The 20,510-nt window shown below is 34.5% G+C and overlaps 2 non-coding genes across 2 annotated transcripts; both read left to right on the top strand.

Annotated features, from left to right (window-relative positions):
• Positions 1-19,673: 19,673 nt before the first annotated feature.
• LOC142180510 (small nucleolar RNA U30) lies at positions 19,674-19,757 on the top strand. Its single transcript, XR_012709131.1, has one exon. It is a non-coding gene; the product is annotated as a small nucleolar RNA U30 (small nucleolar RNA).
• Positions 19,758-19,851: 94 nt separating this feature from the next.
• LOC142180508 (small nucleolar RNA snoR69Y) lies at positions 19,852-19,951 on the top strand. Its single transcript, XR_012709129.1, has one exon. It is a non-coding gene; the product is annotated as a small nucleolar RNA snoR69Y (small nucleolar RNA).
• Positions 19,952-20,510: the final 559 nt, after the last annotated feature.

Here is a 20,510-nt window from a genome sequence, read left to right as displayed (position 1 = left end):
AGCCTATGTTACAACAAACCAATCATGCCAAAAGATTCCCTCACAAATAGTGGCTATAGGGAATGTACAGCTAGGCAAGTGGTGGAACGATCAGGTAGAAGAAGAATTAGAGGAGGAAGGTGAAATAAATTCTGAGGAAGAAAAGAATGGAGATGAAGAAGATAGGCAATCAAAGGGCCATGAATCTAATGATAAGGTTCAAGCTTGCGGTGATGAAGAGCAAGATGCTCAACAAGTTGATGTCATTCCAAGAGGAGATATGAATCAACCAATATGGATGCTAGGGTGATCAATAGGACCAATAAAAAGACCCCGAAGAAGTCCCAAAAGGGAATGAAATAGTGAACCCGATGTACCCTAACCCTAACACTAGCTCAACTACAGTAAACCCTAAATTTTCTATGAAGGTTAAGGGTAATGCTAGGGTGGAGGATAATAAGCAACTTGTGGTGACCTCTTTACCTAGTCTTCAGGTGAAGAATTTTCCTAAAGAGAGTGCCAACAAGATTGTTTTACCTAAGACTGGAAAATAATCAATTGATGCATCAAAAGGTGGATGGTGTTAAAGATGATCACGGTGATAGGGGACGTAAGGATCTTAATGAAGAACCCACAGCCCAAAATTTTATGAGTGCAACAAGGCAAGGAGACCTATCTTCAAGGCAAATAGATAAAGGCAAATTAGTGGGCCAAGAGAGGAAGAAGCAACAAAAAGAAATTCCTAGTGTGCAAGGAACTAGGGTACAAACGAGAAGGACGTTATCTAAAATTCATAAATTAGCTATGAATGCTATTATATGGAACATTAGATCAGTCAACACTAAGAAATCCTTTGAAAGTCTTGTGACAATACATAAATAATACCAATTCTAATTGATTGGATTAATGGAACCAATGCAAAATGCCAACAAGTTGGTAGGCTATAAAAGGAAGCTTGAATTGCAACATGCTTTTGCTAACGTTTCTAATAAAGTTTTGGCCTTTGTGGAAGAAACTTATGAAGTTTCAGTCTTGTTTGACATGGAACAACATTGGACACTTAGACTATTTAATCCGGAAACTTAAAAGGATTTTATAATCACTCTTGTATATGCTAAATGTGATATTGTGGAGAGAATTGAACTTTGGGATTCAATGTATGTATTAGTTACTGATATGGCTATCCTTTGGCTTGTTGGTGGTGACTTCAATGTCATTTTCGATAAAGAAGAGAAGTTTGTAGGGATTGCCAGTTTCAATGAATAAAGTGGAGGACTATAGGCATTGCATAAACTCTTGCAATTTATTTGATCTAGGCTTTAAAGGAAGCATATATACATGGTGGAATGACAAAACTGATGATTATTATATTTCAAACAACTTGATATATGGTTGGCTAACCTAGAATTTAAACATATGCTGCATGTATTGGAGGTGACATACTTGTCCAAACCAGACTCAGATCACAGCCTCATGATCCTATCTTGTTATCTCAATGTTACTCCTATAAAGAAGTCTTTCAAGTTCTTGAAGTTTTAGATAAAACATAAATCTTTTCTAGATCCGGTAAAGGAGAATTGAGAGGTATATTTTGTTGATAACCCTTTCATCGTGTTCAACTACAAGTTGAAGAAGTTGAAGAAAGCATTGTCGGCATGGAGTAAAGCTACTTATGGGAATATTTTCCAGATTATAACTAGTTTAGAAGAGCTGGTCATTCTACATGAAACTCAATTTGAGTTGAGCCCTACGCAACATAATAAAGAGAGGCTTTTGAAGGTCCAAGTAGAATTCATTAGACATCTTCATCTAGAGGAGGAATTCTAGAAGAAAAAAGCTAGGATGAATTGGTTTCAAGATGGTGATAGGAACATATATTTTTATGCTCAGGTCAATGGAAGAAGAAAGATATTACATGTAAAGATAATTCAAAATAGTATCGGCCAATGGCTTGAATGCAATGAGGCAATGGCAGAGGAGGCATTAAATTTTTTCCATGCTCAATTTCATGAGGAGAGGGCTCCTACTGCCTTTGGCTTTTAGATCATGTACCAAGATTAGTAGAGATGGGGCAGGATCAAGAGATTATCAAATAACTTACAAAAAATGAAGTAAAACATGCAGTATTTGGGCTCAATGGGGAGAGTGTCGGAGGTCATGATGGCTTTAATGGTTGACTCTTCTAAGCTTGTTGGGATATTCATTAGGGATGATGTTTTTGACATGGTAAAGGATTTTTTTAATGATTAGTAGCTGCCTAGATTTGTCACTCATACAAATTTAGTTTTATTGCCAAAAAAAGAAAGAGGTTACTACCTTTTCTGATATGAGGCCAATTAGCCTAAGTAATATTATTATCAAGGTGTTTTCTAGAGTCATTCACGAAAGGTTAGTTGATTTGCTTCCTAATTTAATCTCTGATGAGCAAGCTGGATTTGTCAAGGATAGAAGTATTATGGAGAATGTCCTATTGACGCAAAAGCGTTTGATCCTGGCTCAGTAGTAGGACCAGTTCCCCCCTCAACTACTTATTGATCAGTTGGTAAACCCCCTTCCCACCTTCTTGTGACTATGTTGAAGAATTCTTTCCCCCCTTTGAGTTCTCGAGTGAAAGGGTCCAAGCCATAGGGCTCGGGCCCCCCCGGAAGGAGGCCTTCTTCGCCTTCCACCCGGGGCAAGCAAGAAAGCAGGCAAAGTCATTGAGCCTTTTTTGTTCAACCCAAGTGTTGGAGTTCCAGAGCACACTCTACCTTTGCTTCCTCATTCTTCTGTGCCAAGAATGATCCAATTGAATCTTCTGAAGCTGATATGTAAAATCTCAAGGGCTCAGAAGAGGCTCATTTATGCTAATCAAATTAGTACTCGTGTGGAAGTATTTCCCCTATCATAGAAGGTGTGAAGCGGCGGGGTCTTTAAAGAAAAAAAGCAAAGCAAGTTCCAGGGATGCGGGCAGAGGGGGGTTTCTCGATAGTCCAAAACTAGTGATCTAGGCTTCTCCAGCAAAGAATCGACGCATGCCGAGTAGACTACAATTTGTGGCACCATATCCTACCTATCCCGAAGGGTTTTCAAGCTAGCATAGATAGCAGTGGGAGACCAAACGAATGTTTCACGCAATAGCGTGAAAGAAGTCCTACTAAACTAAAGAAGCAGATGAAGCATCGGGTCTTGGAGAAGAATAAGATCACAGAGCACAGCAAACCCTCAATGATTGCAATTCAAGAAGGGCATGAAGCTTTGGCTCAGTACAGTAGCATTTAACTTTGGGAAAGAGAATCGATCGCTTACCTTGCAGGGGCCGGGGCGGACTGCAATTCGTCTGAGCTTAGTCTTCTCTTCTGAGACGATTGGAGGCTGGGGAAAGGGCACTCTTGAAGAAGGGCCTGCCGTACGTAGGGGTGAAGAAAGCTCCTTCTCTTATAGGAGAGGCGCTATTGAATGAAAAAGAAAGTCTTCAAGAAGTGAGAGAAGGAATCATAAAAGAAATAGCTTTCGACTAAAGACGCAGACGATGAGTAAAAGTCTGCTGATTATGACTGATATTAGATTGAGAATAAAAAAAAAGACCTAATATAGTGATAAAGATAGATATGACTGAAGCTTATGACAGGCTTTCATATCTCTTCTTGACCAAAGTTCTGAGGAAGATGGGGTTTTGTGAGAGGCATATTGGCTTTGTGTATGAAATTATTTCAAACAACTAGTATTCAGTGCTACTCAATGGACAACCTTATGGTTTCTTAAAGTCTACAAGAGGGGTGAAACAAAGGGATCCTTTGTCTCCTACACTCTTCATCTCGGCAGTAGAAGCTTTGTCAAGGGGATTGAATGCACTACATATGAACTTGTATTTCTATTGCTTGGATTTGCCAAAATGAATTCCAAAACATAATCACTTGGCCTATGCAGATGAAACAATAATTTTCTCCTCTTCAGATTCTACAGCTTCATGGAGGTTTTGAATGCTTATGAGGTTGCTTCTGGACAGTTTATAAACAAAGCAAAATCATTATATGCATCATTCAACAAGCTTGGAGGTGATTACTTAGGTGCAAGAAATTACTGAAATTGGCAGGCAAGATTTTTCATTCACATATTTAGGGTATCCTATTTTCTATACAAGGAGAAGAATGGATTATTATCCAGAGCTCATCAATAAAGTACTTGATAAATTACAATGTTGGAAGGGTAAACAGTTGTCCATTTAAGGTAGGGCAGTCTTGATTTCTTATGTGTTACAAAGCATGCTTATACACCTTCTATCTGCAGTTAACCCTCTTACATTTGTGATTGTTAAGCTACATAAAATGTTTGCTTAATTCCTTTGGAGCAATTCAGTTAGAGGAAAGAGTAGATATTGGATTTCATGGAACACTTTGTGTCTACCTGTCGATGAGGAAGGACTAGGTTTTAGATCACTTCATGATGTGTCCAAAGCTTTTTTTGCAAACATTGGTAGAACTTTAGAACTAAACCTACTTTGTGGAGTTCTTTTATGAGCCAGAAGTATTGCAAGAAAATAAATGTTATGATAGTACCTGGGAGAGATGACTCACATGTTTGGAGAAAGTTGCTAGAATGGAGGGATCTAGTGGAACATCAAATTCTATGAAAACCAAAAATAGTATCATCACCCTTTTGGTTTGAGAATTGGTCAAGCTTGGGTGCACTCTATTTCATTTAAGCTCCAAATTTTTATTTTGATGAATCTGTGCATAATGTCTATGATGTGGTCAATGAAGGTGCTTGGGATGAAGATGGATTGAGGACAATTCTGCCAGATGAGTTGGCTGTGCACATTCTTTAACATATCCAATCTCAAGTTGTACATGATGTCCTTGACAAACCATTTTGGATGTTGGGGACATGAGGTAACTTTGTTGTGAAGTTTGTTCGGAAATATTTGAGGAAGAGAAGGGATACTAACACTGCTTATAAGAATATGTGGGCTAAGAAGCTGCCCTTTAAGATTTCAGATTTTATGTGGAAATTATGGAGAGCAAAACTGCTTTTGGATTATGCAATTAGGAGGATGGGATATATTATGCCCTCAAGGTGTTGGTTTTTTGTGAATCCACAAGAGGAAAATATGGCTCATGTCTTCTTCATATCATATGCAGCTTCTAGGGTTTGGTCATGCTTCTTCTCATTTTCAGGTTTGTCTTTGTAGGGTATAAACTTGCATCAAGTTGTGGTTAAATGCTGGACAATTCAGGTAATTCCTAGACTAAAACCTATATTTAAATCTCTACCTTCTATTATTGTTTGGGAATTATGGAAGAGAAGGAATAGTTACAAGTATGGAGACATTGTATCTATTAGCAGAGTGATCTATCAAGTGTCTTCTACACTACAAGTACTTGTCAACTTTAGGAATCCTGGGCTTCAAAATGTACCTCACAAGTGGCCGGATTTACTACACATGTTGGAACATTATACACCAAGGTTGAAGATAAACAAGGTGCTATGGAAATTTCCTATGGAGGATGGATAAAGGTGAATACTGGGGGTGCATCTAGGGGGAATCCAAGCAGGAGTGCAATTAGTTTTTGTTTGAGGGATGAGCAAGGAGATGTCATACATGCATATGGGCAGGAGATACAAGAAACTACCAATACAGAAGCTGAGGTCGTGGCAATTCTTGAAGCACTAAGGTATTGCAATCACCATCACCAATCTAATATTTGGTTGCAAGCTAACTCTATGCTACTTAAAAATGTAAGGGTAGTTGAAGTACACCGTGGATAATTTTTGAGTATGGGGAGGAAATAAGGAGGTTACTGGAGGTGTGTAATGCTAGGGTATCACATATATTTAGAGAAGGCAATAAACCGGCTAGCCAACTATGCACTTGATATTGGTCCTATTAAGTGTGACTGTTTTGCTCAATGGGATAATCAAGGGAGGAGAATTGTGAATAATGATAAACTTCAATGTCCTTAGTTGAGAATAAGAGTTGCAAGGAGCTAGCAGGTGAGAAAGAAATGAGTAAGGATGATGGAAGAAGTAAGAGGTAGTACCCATGTTCATCATACTCAAATCCTTTTAGAGGAGAGTATGGTGCATTGTTTTATCACTAACGCTATTTTTTTTGCAGGGGGAGGTATTGTGTTCATGTCTTATCTATTGACTCAACTTTAATGGGTGGTATTAGCAGTAATGACCATTCCCTTAAAGAAGTGTCAATGATACGCACAAGCATGGATCGGGAGAAAGAAGGCGGGTGGTTAGGTTTTGCAATTGTAAAACTAGATGGTATATTCAGCTTATTTATCTCTAACACTATCCAAACATGAGCTACAATGCACAAGAAGATCGTTCCATGTGGGAGAAGACTTCAAGAACACATTGGTGCATGGGTTCCCTTCAGGTTCTACATACAGCTTTAATGTACTAATTTTCAGATATTGTGGAGTTAAAAGTTATTCTAGACGTGAAGATCGCCTTACTACCAGCTCAATGGTATTGACTGAAGTAGTAGGGCTTGGTACACAAGGTAAAAAAATGGTCAGATTTTCCTGTTGGAAGCAGACATTGCCCTGATGCACAAGGGAAAATCACACACTTTGGAAACTGATTTTGAATCCAACAAGCACAATGCAGAAGTAGTACATATTTTGGGATGATAATGGCTTTGGTGCTCGCTTCAAAACCACAGGGATCACATATGAAATGGTTGAGGCAGTCCACTTGCCTAGGTTTCTCTAAGATTATAGGTAGTGGTGATGATTCATTTTGAGGGTAGAGGCACTTTGCATCTTCACATTCCAACAAGTTACATACTAAATTCGTCACTAATGGAGTAGTTTGATATAAAGGTCAGCACTTTGAGTCGTGTACTTTCACATATTTGAGAGATAAGGCAACATATTGGGAAGCTATGTTCACCTTTCTTCATTACACTCGTTTGGCTGGTTTTTACCCAAGTTCCAGTTAGCCTTTTAGCTCATATATCTATTCATGTTATAGGTCAAATCGTACTATCAAAATTGGGTATTATTGGTTCATATTTTATTTCATACAATTTTGTAAGACCTCATGCTACTTTGTTTTTGTTTTGAATATATATAAAAATTAGTCCTAGGCACATTGCCCTGAATTTGATTATAATAAAAGGGTGGCAAGTATGAAAAGAAGGCAGATAAAGAAAAGGGAGGATTATGGAATCCCATGATGACTTGATTTTTTTGTGAGTCACATGAAGTTGGGAAAAGAAAAGAAACAAAAAGGCGAAAGAGAAAAAAGATGTAAGAAGAGTGATGTCAGGAGATGATGTAATATTATCAGTACTCTATGGGGTACACAGATAAAAACTTAAAAAAAGTGGTTATGCATATGATAAGTACTTATGTGGACTATGCTTTTGTAAAATTCTCTTTTTAAAGGTAAAATCCCTAAAACTTCACCTTAAAGTTGGCACAGATTAGTAGTTACATACTTAAATTTTTTCATAGATTTAATTATTCTCTGAACTTGGTTATTTGATAATCTTTATCCCTGAATGCTGATTTGATAATGAGCGTAAATATATTCTCTTTTAGGAGTGTCGGAATGAAAAAAATAGCTTCCAGATGGAGCATCTTTCTAGTCGTTGATTGTTATATAGTTATATACAATAATTTATTTATTTTAATTGTGCATTTCTTCTTGATTCATCTTTATATACAATCAATGGCGAACCAAAATATTCCGCTAACAAGATTCAATTCTCAATAACTTTTGGGACCTTTACACAAATAGCCAGTCAGATTCATTATTTTCTTTTTCTAGCTAGTATACATAGATTATATACTGATTATACACGATTATACACATATTATACATTGATTATATATATATTATATATTCACTGGCTATTTTTTTAAGTGGTTGGGTGAGCTGCTATTTGGATTAATTCTTCATAACTTTAATACTATATAATTTCTTGAGCATGCTTATGTATTAGGAGGAAATAAATAAGTGCAATGGTTTAGGTACCTAATCCCAACAATATAAAAGAAGTATTTTAGTTACGGAGATTGATTTGGGGCGTCCATGCGTGACCAAATAAATATTTTCTAAGGAAATGTGTGATTAACTCTTTGCCCGTTAATAGTACCTTAGTTAAAAAATTGCAGAACATGGATAACATGTGTAAGATTTGTGATTTTGAAAGTGAAGATATCGAACATATTCTCGGTCTCAACTTATATGGAAATAAAACCCTATTAATTGGCTTGATATTGAAAACATAATTGACTTTTCTGTTTGGTAGAACAACTAGTTCTTAACTGCTAAGCATTTTTCTGAATCTATAGAATTACTACATTTAAGTGTTAATATTATGTGGCAAATTTTGAAAGGTAGGAATGCTTGGTGCTTTAATCAGGAAATGTTATAGCCAATTGATATTGTTTCTAAAGCTCGTTTTGAGTATGAAGAATATAAAGATCTATTAACTAGTTGCCTCGATGTCCAATCTTCAACTGGAAATGAGCATATGCCTAAACAAACTAATTTTCAAGATGGTACTTTATTATTTACAGATGCAGGATTACGGTGTGATGAGAGACATGCGAGTATTGGTATCGCGACTTTGAATAGCCTTGGAAAACTGCTTCATGCCCATGGATCCCCAATTCAATATGTTGGAAAAATCATGACTACTGAAGCGATTGCTATAAGAAAAGCACTTTAATGTACTCATAGATGGAAAAATATGAAGATATTATCGGATGCTAAGAATGTTGTTGATATGATCCAAAAATAAGTTGCTACTTCATGAGAGATAGAAGTACTGTATGAAGACATTTGGAAGATATCAAGTATGTTTGATCACGTGGAATTTTTCTATGTTCAAAGGAGGTTGAACAAAGTAGCTCATAGATTAGCTAGATTTTCTCTTTCTTTGTTGTAGGACATCTCTTGGGAGAAGTTTTTCCCAAGTTGGGTTGTCTAGGATGCGAAGAGTACATTTGAACTTTGTAGTTTGTTGACAAAGTAAAATAAAGTCCTTGTTTTTTTAGGGAAAAAATTACTTATGGAATCCTCATTCTGGGTCGATAGTTTGTTGATCCTTTGCTCTTTGAAATTGAATTATACATACCTAAAATGCACAGAAATGTATGATTTTCTTCCTAAGAGACTGGTCTTTATATAAGTTTCTTCTTCATCAAGTACACCATAGTTCTTCAATATTATAAGCTTGCAATTCATGTTTGAGAGTGAAAATTGTAGGTTAATAATTGAATATTATTAAAATTATTTGAATGTTGATTATTTATGCTTTGATATTTAGTTCAAATACTGATTTAGTGATTTACTTTAAAAATCTCAAAACTCCATTGTTGATCCTTAAAAAGTATTAAGAAGACAAAATAGGTCTTCTGGATTCAGTGTTATTTAATTAAATTGGTGGTTGGAGATCATTTATGTAGGTATTTAGAAGTTTTATTTAAAATTTGGGATCACTTAGAGCAAATTTGGGTGCTTTGATCGAAATTGGAATTACAATTTTGAATACACATTGTTGAACTATACAGATAAATTATGCCAATCGAGTAAACTTTGATAAACAATTAAATAGATAGGTTGATTGCAGATAACACAAAGGGTGTGTTTGGTATAACGAAAAATATTTTCCAAGAAAATATTTTCTTGGAAAACAAGTAATAATCTTATTCATTTTCCGGTGTTTGGTACACAAATTAAGGAAACTAACTTCTCAAGAGTATTCATAAATAATTAAATACAATAAACATGAAACCATAAACTTGCGAACCAACAACCTTCCTAACCCACAAATTTCATAAACTTCCGAACCGCTAAACTTTCGAAACAGCAAAATTTTGAACCCGTAAACTTTATAATTTCTAAACCCGTAAACTTTCAAACACACAAACCTCCGAACTCATAAGTTTAGAACTTGTAAAATTTCGAACCACTAAACCGAAAGATGAAAAAACTAAAACTGAAATATATAAAAAAAACTAGTTTTTTTCCTTGGGGGAGGGGGGAGGGGAGGCAATGGAGTGGGGTGGAGATGGGTGGTGCAGAAAAAAGAAAAAAGAAAAATTTAAAAATTACAAAAAAAAAAAGTTTTTTCTGAGTGGGGGTGGGGGGTGCAGAAAAACAAAAAAACAGAAATTTGAAATTACAAAAGTAGGTGGTAACGGAAAAAAAATACTGAAATTTGAAAAAAAAGTCTTTTTGGAGAGAGGGGTGGGGTGGGTAGGCATGGGTTGGGGTTAGGTGGATGGGTATGGGGTGGGTTGGTTGTCATTTTCGTCCATGATAAGTTAATGCTATCCGGACAACTCCAAAGTGTATGTGAGTGAAACCGGGACTCTTCCATTGCTTTGAAAACGCTTCAGGGATCTGTAAAGTGATGAATTGTTCTCCTTGTGTCTCATAAATGAGATGCTGGTCAAGTTTAGAAGCAACAACATACTCTAATACCTTTGGACCTTTGTTGGACCAAAGAGCGGATTTGACACTATGGAGATAATTATTTTTTAGCAAAAGCGGAATAAGGATCTATGAGTGGCTAATAGGTAGATGAGTTTTTTTTGTCTAAGACTTCTACTTCGTACAAGTAATCATATTTTCTTGCAAGGGTTTTTGAAAGAGTAGAAGAAATATTAACAGCTGCACTAGAACATACAAGACTAGAAGTGAAGATGCGTCAAACATAATTTGAATAAGTCACTCCATCCTCTAAAATGATGGGTTTGGCTCTGATACCATAGAGGATGAGTGTAGTACCAGGATCGTTGAGATCAGTAAAATACTAGAGTAAAGATTGAATTACTAGAATAGAGATTGGAGTACCTTCGTAGAGATTGGATCACCTTAGCAACGATTGAATTATTTGCACAAAAGTCTTCCTACAAAGGGGTGTTGGAGGCTCACAAAAGGCATCCCTCGCTACAACTAGGCCATCAACAGCGAACTTGGAAGCCGAAGGTGATTGGGAATCATACCTGAGTGACTTGCCTTTGCAAGATTCATATTCTCATTTTTCTTGAAAGTAAGTTTGATGAAGAACTCTTCAGTTTTCCACAAAGGAATGTCATATTTGGTTAAGAATTCATTGTGAGATTCTGCACAGGTGTGTTGTGTGATTTGTGCTTCAATTTCCCTGACTTGATCTTCTTCTGTGAGCCGGAACAATCTCGGGACTGCTCAATATGGCTTGAATTGCTTTTTGAATGCTATCCCATTGGCTTTTTAGTTTGGAGTTTGTCCTGCAAAATCCTGTAATGTCAGTACAACAATCAAATCCTTATATGGGACATCTGACCTAATCAATTCGGTCCTCTACTTCAGTCCTGTGAAGAATTTAATGGTGATCGGGTACTTGGCGATGACAATTGTGGTTAGAATTTCATTTGAGGTTGTGTTGAAATTCTTGAAGTACGACACCCAATACTCATTTGGGAAGACTGCAGTATTAATGAGTGAGGAGGTTGCTCCACTGTCAAAGAATGCTATGACATGTGTTGGTTTATCGCACTTGGATGCGTAGACTTTGATTTCTTCTTATGGGATCACTATAATGCTGTGGATATCTTCTTTTACCTTTGGCTTTAGTTCTGAAATTTGGTAATGATCATCACCATATTCCTCATAAACATCCAGAGAAAAGAGTCTCTTCAGTGGGCTTCCTCTTCGCGAACATGGTCACCCATATGCGATCGCATAGCCCGACTCCATATGTATCCATGAATGTGGCCACCTACACATGAAAGCGATACACAAAAGATCTCCCGCAATACCCCTTTTCTGCGATTGCGAGACTCAGCTCTGCAATCGCGAAACACTAACCTGCACCAGCACACAAGCAGTTGCAAAACAAAAGAAAATGCTCCAAAACCACCCCGAATCACACTCGAGCTCCCTAGACCCTGTCCAATCATTCCAACTAGTCCATATACTTTATACAAACTTGTTGAAAGGCTCGAAACATAAAAACAACAAAAAAATCAAGAATCGAAGAACATATCCATCTCTTAACTTTCAAACATTCTAACTTCGACGAATGTGTTCGAATCACACTTGGACATTCCGGATTACGACCAAACTTGCACACAAGTTCATATCAATCATTAGGACCTATCCAAGGTCTCAAAACCACAATCAAAGTCTGATAACACCAAAGTCAACTTCCGGTCAAACTTATGAACTCTCCAATTATTTAAATTGCTAACTTTGGCAAATTTAAAATATTCTAGGAATATCCAAAACCAAATCTGAAGACACACCTAAGTCTAAAATCACCATACGAACCTATTGAAACCATCAAATCCTAATTCCGAGGTCGTTTACTCGAAAGTAAACTTTGATCAACTCTTCCAACTTAAAGCTTCGAAATTGATAATCACTCTTCAAAACCACACCCAAACCCCTTGGAAATCTAACTCATCCAATACTCACAAGTGATAATGCATCATATGAAGCTATTCAACTCTCAAACCACTGAACATGATGCTAAATCTCAAAATAACTGGTCGGTCGTTACACCGGCTAGCCAACTATGCACTTGATATTGGTCCTATTAAGTATGACTGTTTTGCTCAATGGGATAATCAAGGGAGGAGAATTGTGAATAATGATAAACTTCAATGTCCTTAGTTGTGGATAAGAGTTGCAAGGAGCTAGCAGGTAAGAAAGAAATGAGTAACGATAATGGAAGAAGTTGGAGGCAGTACCCATGTTCATCATACTCAAATCCTTTTAGAGGAGAGTATGGTGCATTATTTTATCACTAACACTATTGTTTTTGCAGGGAGAGGTACTGTGTCCATGTCTTATCTATTGACTCAACTTTAATGTGGGTGGTATTAGCAGTAATGACCATTCCCTTAAAGAAGTGTCAATGATACGCACAAGCATGGATCGGGAGAAAGAAGGCGGGTGGTTAGGTTTTGCAATTGTAAAACTAGATGGTATATTCAGCTTATTTATCTCTAACACTATCCAAACATGAGCTACAATGCACAAGAAGATCGTTCCATGTGGGAGAAGACTTCAAGAACACATTGGTGCATGGGTTCCCTTCAGGTTCTACATACAGCTTTAATGTACTAATTTTCAGGTATTGTGGAGTTAAAAGTTATTCTAGACGTGAAGATCGCCTTACTACCAGCTCAATGGTATTGACTGAAGCAGTAGGGCTTGGTACACAAGGTAGAAAAATGGTCAGATTTTCCTGTTGGAAGCAGACATTACCCTGATGCACAAGGGAAAATCACACACTTTGGAAACTGATTTTGAATCCAACAAGCACAATGCAGAAGTAGTACATATTTTGGGATGATAATGGTTTTGGTGCTCGCTTCAAAACCACAAGGATCACATATGAAATGGTTGAGGCAGTCCTCTTGCCTAGGTTTCTCTAAGATTATAGGTAGTGGTGATGATTCATTTTGAGGGTAGAGGCACTTTGCATCTTCACATTCCAACAAGTTACACACTAAATTCGTCACTAATGGAGTAGTTTGATATAAAGGTCAGCACTTTGAGTCGTGTACTTTCACATATTTGGGAGATGAGGCAACATATTGGGAAGCTATGTTCACATTTCTTCATTACACTCGTTTGGCTGGTTTTTACCCAAGTTCCAGTTAGCCTTTTAGCTCATATATCTATTCATGTTATAGGTCAAATTGTACTATCAAAATTGGGTATTATTGGTTCATATTTTATTTCATACAATTTTGTAAGACCTCATGCTACTTTATTTTTGTTTTGAATATATATAAAAACTAGTCCTAGGCACATTGCCCTGAATTTGATTATAATAAAAGTGTGGCAAGTATGAAAAGAAGGCAGATAAAGAAAAGGGAGGATTATGGAATCCCATGATGACTTGATTTTTTTGTGAGTCACATGAAGTTGGGAAAAGAAAAGAAACAAAAAGTCGAAAGAGAAAAAAGATGTAAGAAGAGTGATGTCAGGAGATGATGTAATATTATCAGTACTCTATGGGGTACACAGATAAAAACTTAAAAAAAGTGGTTATGCAGATGAAAAGTACTTATGTGGACTATGCTTTTGCAAAATTCTCTTTTTAAAGGTAAAATCCCTAAAAATCCACCTTAAAGTTGGCACAGATTAGTAGTTACATACTTAAATTTATTCATAGATTTAATTATTCTCAGAACTTGGTTATTTGATAATCTTTATCCCTGAATGCTGATGTGATAATGAGGGTAAATATATTCTCTTTTAGGAGTGTCGGAATGAAAAAAATACCTTCCAGATGGAGCATCTTTCTAGTCGTTGATTGTTATATAGTTATATACAATAATTTATTTATTTTAATTGTGCATTTCTTCTTGATTCATCTTTATATACAATCAATGGCGAACCAAAATATTTCGCTAACAAGATTCAATTCTCAATAACTTTTGGGACCTTTACACAAATAGCCAGTCAGATTCATTATTTTCTTTTTCTAGTTAGTATACATAGATTATATACTGATTATACATATATTATACATTGATTATACATATATTATATATTCACCGGTAATTTTTTTAAGTGGTTGGGTGGGCTGCTATTTGGGTTAATTCTTCATAACTTTAATACTATATAATTTCTTGAGCATGCTTATGTATTAGGAGGAAATAAATAAGTGCAATGGTTTAGGTACCTAATCCCAACAATATAAAAGAAATATTTTAGTTACAGAGATTGATTTGGGGCGTCCATGCGTGACCAAATAAATATTTTCTAAGGAAATGTGTGATTAACTCTTTGCCCGTTAATAGTACCTTAGTTAAAAGATTGCAGAACATGGATAACATGTGTAAGATTTGTGATTTTGAAAGTGAAGATATCGAACATATTCTCGATCTCAACTTGTATGGAAATAAAGCCTTATTAATTGGCTTGATATTGAAAACATAATTGACTTTTCTGTTTGGTAGAATAACTAGTTCTTAACTGCTAAGTATTTTTCTGAATCTATAGAATTACTACATTTAAGTGTTAATATTATGTGGCAAATCTTGAAAGGTAGGAATGCTTGGTTCTTTAATCAGGAAATGTTAGAGCCAATTGATATTGTTTCTAAAGCTCTTTTTGAGTATGAAGAATATAATGATCTATTAACTAGTTGCCTCGATGTCCAATCTTCAACTGGAAATGAGCATATGCCTAAACTAACTAATTTTTAAGATGGTAGTTTATTATTTACAGATGCAGGATTATGGTGTGATGAGAGACATGCGAGTATTGGTATCGCGACTTTGAATAGCCTTGGGAAACTGCTTCATGCCCATGGATCCCAATTCAATATGTTGGAAAACCCATGACTACTGAAGTGATTGCTATAAGAAAAGCAGTTTAATGTACTATTACTCATAGATGGAAAAATGTGAAGATATTATCGGATGCTAAGAATGTTGTTGATATGATCCAAAAATAAGTTGCTACTTCATGGGAGATAGAAGTATTGTATGAAGACATTTGAAAACTATCAAGTATGTTTGATCACGTGAAATTTCTCTATATTCAAAGAAGGTTGAACAAAGTAGCTCATAGATTAGCTAGATCTTCTCTTTCTTTGTTGAAGGACATCTCTTGTGAGAAGTTTTTCCCAAGTTGGGTTGTCTAGGATGCGAAGAGTACATTTGAACTTTGTAGTTTGTTGATAAAGTAATATGAAGTCCTTGTTTTTTTGGGAAAAAAATTACTTATGGAATCCTCATTCTGGGTCGATAGTTTGTTGATCCTTTGCTTTTTGGAATTGAATTATACATACCTAAAATGCACAGAAATGTATGGTTTTCTTCCTAAGAGACTGGTCTTTATATAAGTTTCTTCTTCATCAAGTACACCATAGTTCTTCAATATTATAAGCTTGCAATTCATATTTGAGAGTGAAAATTGTAGGTTAATAATTGAATATTGTTAAAATTATTTGAATGTTGATTATTTATGCTTTGATATTTAGTTCAAATACTGATTTAGTGATTTACTTTAAAAATCTCAAAACTCCATTGTTGATCCTTAAAAAGTATTAAGAAGACAAAATAGGTCTTCTGGATTCAATGTTATTTAATTAAATTGGTGGTTGGAGATCATTTATGTAGGTATTTAGAAGTTTTATTTAAAATTTGGGATCACTTAGAGCAAATTTGGGTGCTTTGATCGAAATTGGAATTACAATTTTGAATACACATTGTTGAACTATACAGATAAATTATGCCAATCGAGTAAACTTTGATAAACAATTAAATAGATAGGTTGATTGCAGATAACACAAAGGGTGTGTTTGGTATAACGAAAAATATTTTCCAAGAAAGAAAATATTTTCTTGGAAAACAAGTAATAATCTTATTCATTTTTCGGTGTTTGGTACGCAAATTAAGGAAACTAACTTCTCAAGGGTATTCATAAATAATTTAGATACAATACACATGAAACCATAAACTTTCGAACCAACAACCTTCCTAACCCACAAATTTCATAAACTTTCGAACCACTAAACTTTCGAAAAAGCGAAATTTCGAACCCGTAAACTTTATAATTTCTAAACCCGTAAACTTCCAAACACACAAACCTCTGAACTCATAAGTTTAGAACTTGTAAAATTTCGAACCACTAAATCGAAAGATGAAAAAATTAAAACTGAAATATATAAAAAAAACTAAAATTTTTCCCGGGGGGGGGGGGGGAGGGGCAGTGGGGTGAGGTGGGGGTGGGTGGTGCAGAAAAAATAAAAAATAAAAATTTGACAATTACAAAAAAAAAGTTTTTTTTGTGTGGGAGTGGGGGTGCAGAAAAATGAAAAAATAGATATTTGAAATTACATGGGTAGGTGGTGACGAAAAAAAAATACTGAAATTTGAAAAAAAAGTCTTTTTGGAGAGAGGGGTGGGGTGGGTAGGCATGGGTTGGGGTTAGGTGGATGGGTATGGGGTGGGTTGGTGAGGGTGGGGAAGGTTGGGAAGGAGTTTTAGAAATGTTTTCCTTTATCTTGATAAGGAAAACATTTTCCTCCAATTAATGAGTTCGTAAGGAAAATATTTTCCAAAACATTTAAACCAACAAAACATAGGAAAATTGGAAAATATTTTTCTTTGTACCAAACACACCCAAAGTCATGCAAATTTAGTAGAGCTTGATTAACAATTGAACAAGCACAAAATTATATCAATTGGGTAAAGTTAATGATCAATTTAACAAATAAGTCAAATGTAAATTACATAAAGTCATACCAATATTGTAGAGTTCAATGAATAATTGAAATATCACATTGTGGATAATTAACAATATAGATAGAGTAATTATAACTTAAAATCTAACAATTCGATAAATAAATATCTGAGAAGCAATAAGCGTGTGTGAAGACGGAGGTAATCTTCTAAATATGTCAAAAACTAAAAATAATATTTAAGACCATCCTCTTATAAGACTATCCCTGTTAACTCCCCTTTAGAATGTGCACATGTAGCGTGCATATATTTGTGGGTATTAGTCTTAGTGTACGCGCTTTGCGCGTGTACTTAACTCAATAAAAAATTTAAAATTTATCTCTGAGTTATAAAATAAAAATATAAGTTCTTAAAAGTAATGAATGTTGGCCGTATATAGCTAATAAAAAATGAAACTGCTCCACGAAAATACTCAATATTCAACTTAAAATGCATCTCAAAGAATGACTGAAGTTAGAATGAGAAATGTTTATTTAATTTGAAAGTATCATTATTTAAGTGAGATTAGTATTTAAATAATATTAATTAGCTAGCTCATACTAAATTTTAGTTATTTAATTGCAATTATTTTTTTATTCGATAAGAATTCTTTTTCAAATAGTAAAAACCGATTAGGTGAAAAATCATTCATGCATGACATGTTCCAAAAAAGCAAATGAAAATTCTTTGTAAATCTAAATTTTTTATGTATCACTTTATCTCATAAATAAAGTCTACAATTGAAATGCCCTTTTAGAAGCCATAATTATAGTTAAGAAACTCGCTTATATTCAACTAAATTTAATACAATCTAGAGAAGTTAAAACATCTCATAAATTATCTTGTTGGAATAATTGATAATTTTGGAGTTTGTTATTGATTTCTACTCAATATTCCAAATAATTATGCTAATTTAAAAGCTTTGAGAACTAAAATTATAATATAGAATACTATTATTAGTGTAAGAAACTTCTATATATTTTTAAATATTCTAATATAGTAGAGTTTCATATAAATCAGAACGTATAGAGGTTATAAAAAAATTGGACCACTTCCATGTTATCCAAAGCCAAACGCACTTCCTCTTTCTTTAATGTTCTTATTCTTTACTTTATTTATTTTATTTATTATTTAAATAATTTAAGTGTAAAATTTATATAAGGTAAAATATTAATGATTTTAGAGTTTTAAATGTCAGAATAGATAATACAATTCAAATAAGGAAAAGATTTATTATTCAAACTCCTAAATGTTAGGGAACTAATTAAATGATTATTTTTTAATATTAAAAAAAAATAAACAAATGACTATTTTATCCAGTGTGACCTCTATTTTTAAAGGGTAAAAAAGGCGAACGACATTTCGCTAAGGGCCTTCGTACTTTTAATATAGTAATTGTGCTCTTATGTTGAACATTTGCAACAAAACAAAGCCATTTTTTTCAAGAATCCTTAGTTAAACTATCATACATATGGATTCAAATATATTTGGTCTAAAGTAAATAAATTAAAGTAAATAAATTAGTTAAAATTGCATAGATGACCATAAATTAACTGTATGAGATGTTAATGACGCTGATGAGTATTATTTTCTTTCACTTATAATGTCTTTGGGCACCTAGCCACTAGGGGTGTTCGTGGTTGGTTTGAGTCAGTTTTTTCCTAAAAAGAAACCAAACCAAATAAGTCGGTTTTCAAATATTGGAACCAAACCAAATCAAACCAATTAAGTCGATTTTTTATCAATTTGGTTTTTGTCGATTTTTCGGTTATTCATCGCGTCTTTTCTTAAATATGAAACATACATTACCAAACGCATATTACGACGACTACATTTTCAACGTAACACTATCAAATCAATTGCTCTTTGAGAAATCTATCATTTACCAAGATATATTGATGATAATTGAATCAAATAGTGATGAATAATTAAAGTACTCAATTAAAAATCAATTATTTTTAACATGAAATAAATTCTTGTACTTAGCAAAAGAAAACTACCAATATAGTCAGTTTGGTTCGGTTTTTAGGTTATTTTTTAATTAAAATCAAACCAAATCAAATTTGATCGATTTTAAAAATTCAAATCCAAAATCAAATAAAACCTAAAAAGTATCGATTTTTTTGATCGGTTTGGTTTGATTTGGTTTTTTTTGGCCACTAATAGGGCGAACTTTCTTTTTGCAAGAAAAGGTAATATAAGCAGTAATTTGTTAACTTCAGGGCTACTACTGTTTTTACAACTTTTAGGCGTCATATGATTTAAGAACGAGGGTAATTATGTAAATAGGCCTAGACTCCGTTCTTCTCCCCATCTATAAATAGCAGTAGAAAACCCTAAGTTCAAGTGAGCGCCGTATTAGCCATTAGACTCTGTAAGCCTTCAATCTTGGCTATTCTTTTTGTTGCTTGTTTTGGTTTTGTGAACATATACGTCACATGCATACATTCATCTTACGTTGTATGTACTGTGATGTGATAATGCTTTGATTGAAAAATCAAAAGGAGGTGCGATGAGGATGAATATTGAAAAATCTCGTTAATCTGATGATTTATGAGGAAAATCTCTCTATCCATTCTTAACAGTCTGAGCACTTTTGTTTTTAATTCTTACTCTATATATGAAAATATATAGATGTAGATATTTGTATTTTTTTTTTTGTAATTTTCTTTGTTTTGGTAAAGGGTGCGATTGCAATGATGACAAACATCTAATCCCAGCTCTATGAGACCTTTAATGAAGGTCCTGGATTATATTATTTTTCCAACACACATCTGAGCTTCGCCTCTTTCTCAGATTTTCCTTTTTTTTATAGCATTTTGACTATTTTTCGAAAAGAATTATCTTTTTCTGTTTTATTCTATTCACAATCGATATCATTGGGCAAAGCTTTACTTATATTCGATCCATTTTTCTTAGTAAGGTCTACTATCTTGAATGTTCAGTTTGTCTAACGTGATCTATTTCTCGATAATGGTAGTGAAATTGGAAGAGATGACGATTTTGAAATATTCGTTGGTTCTATCTACGATGTTCTTGCTATTGTAGGGCATATTTTCTCTTTCGGCGTATCAGTAGAATAAGTCTGTTTGCTTGTCTAATTTTGTTGGTTAATTTCTGTGAGACTTTCGTTACATACTTTCGTTGGAAGGATGAAGTTAAATTTTTTGTAATAGTTGATACTGAAATATCAGGCAATCAGAAGGTCAAAAATCTAATAGAAAACATAGACTTATTAATTTGAGTTATATTATGGTTATTATTAGTGTTTACGAGCCACGGTTTTATTTTGTTTGCAGTCCATGTTATGGATTAGGATATTTACTCAGACCTCTCTATAATCCT

This window comes from Nicotiana tabacum, chromosome 4 (assembly GCF_000715075.1).
Source record: "Nicotiana tabacum cultivar K326 chromosome 4, ASM71507v2, whole genome shotgun sequence".
NCBI classification, from domain to species: Eukaryota; Viridiplantae; Streptophyta; class Magnoliopsida; order Solanales; family Solanaceae; genus Nicotiana; species Nicotiana tabacum.
Note: the sequence above shows the minus strand (reverse complement) of the source record. Positions and strands in the feature narration are given on the sequence as shown.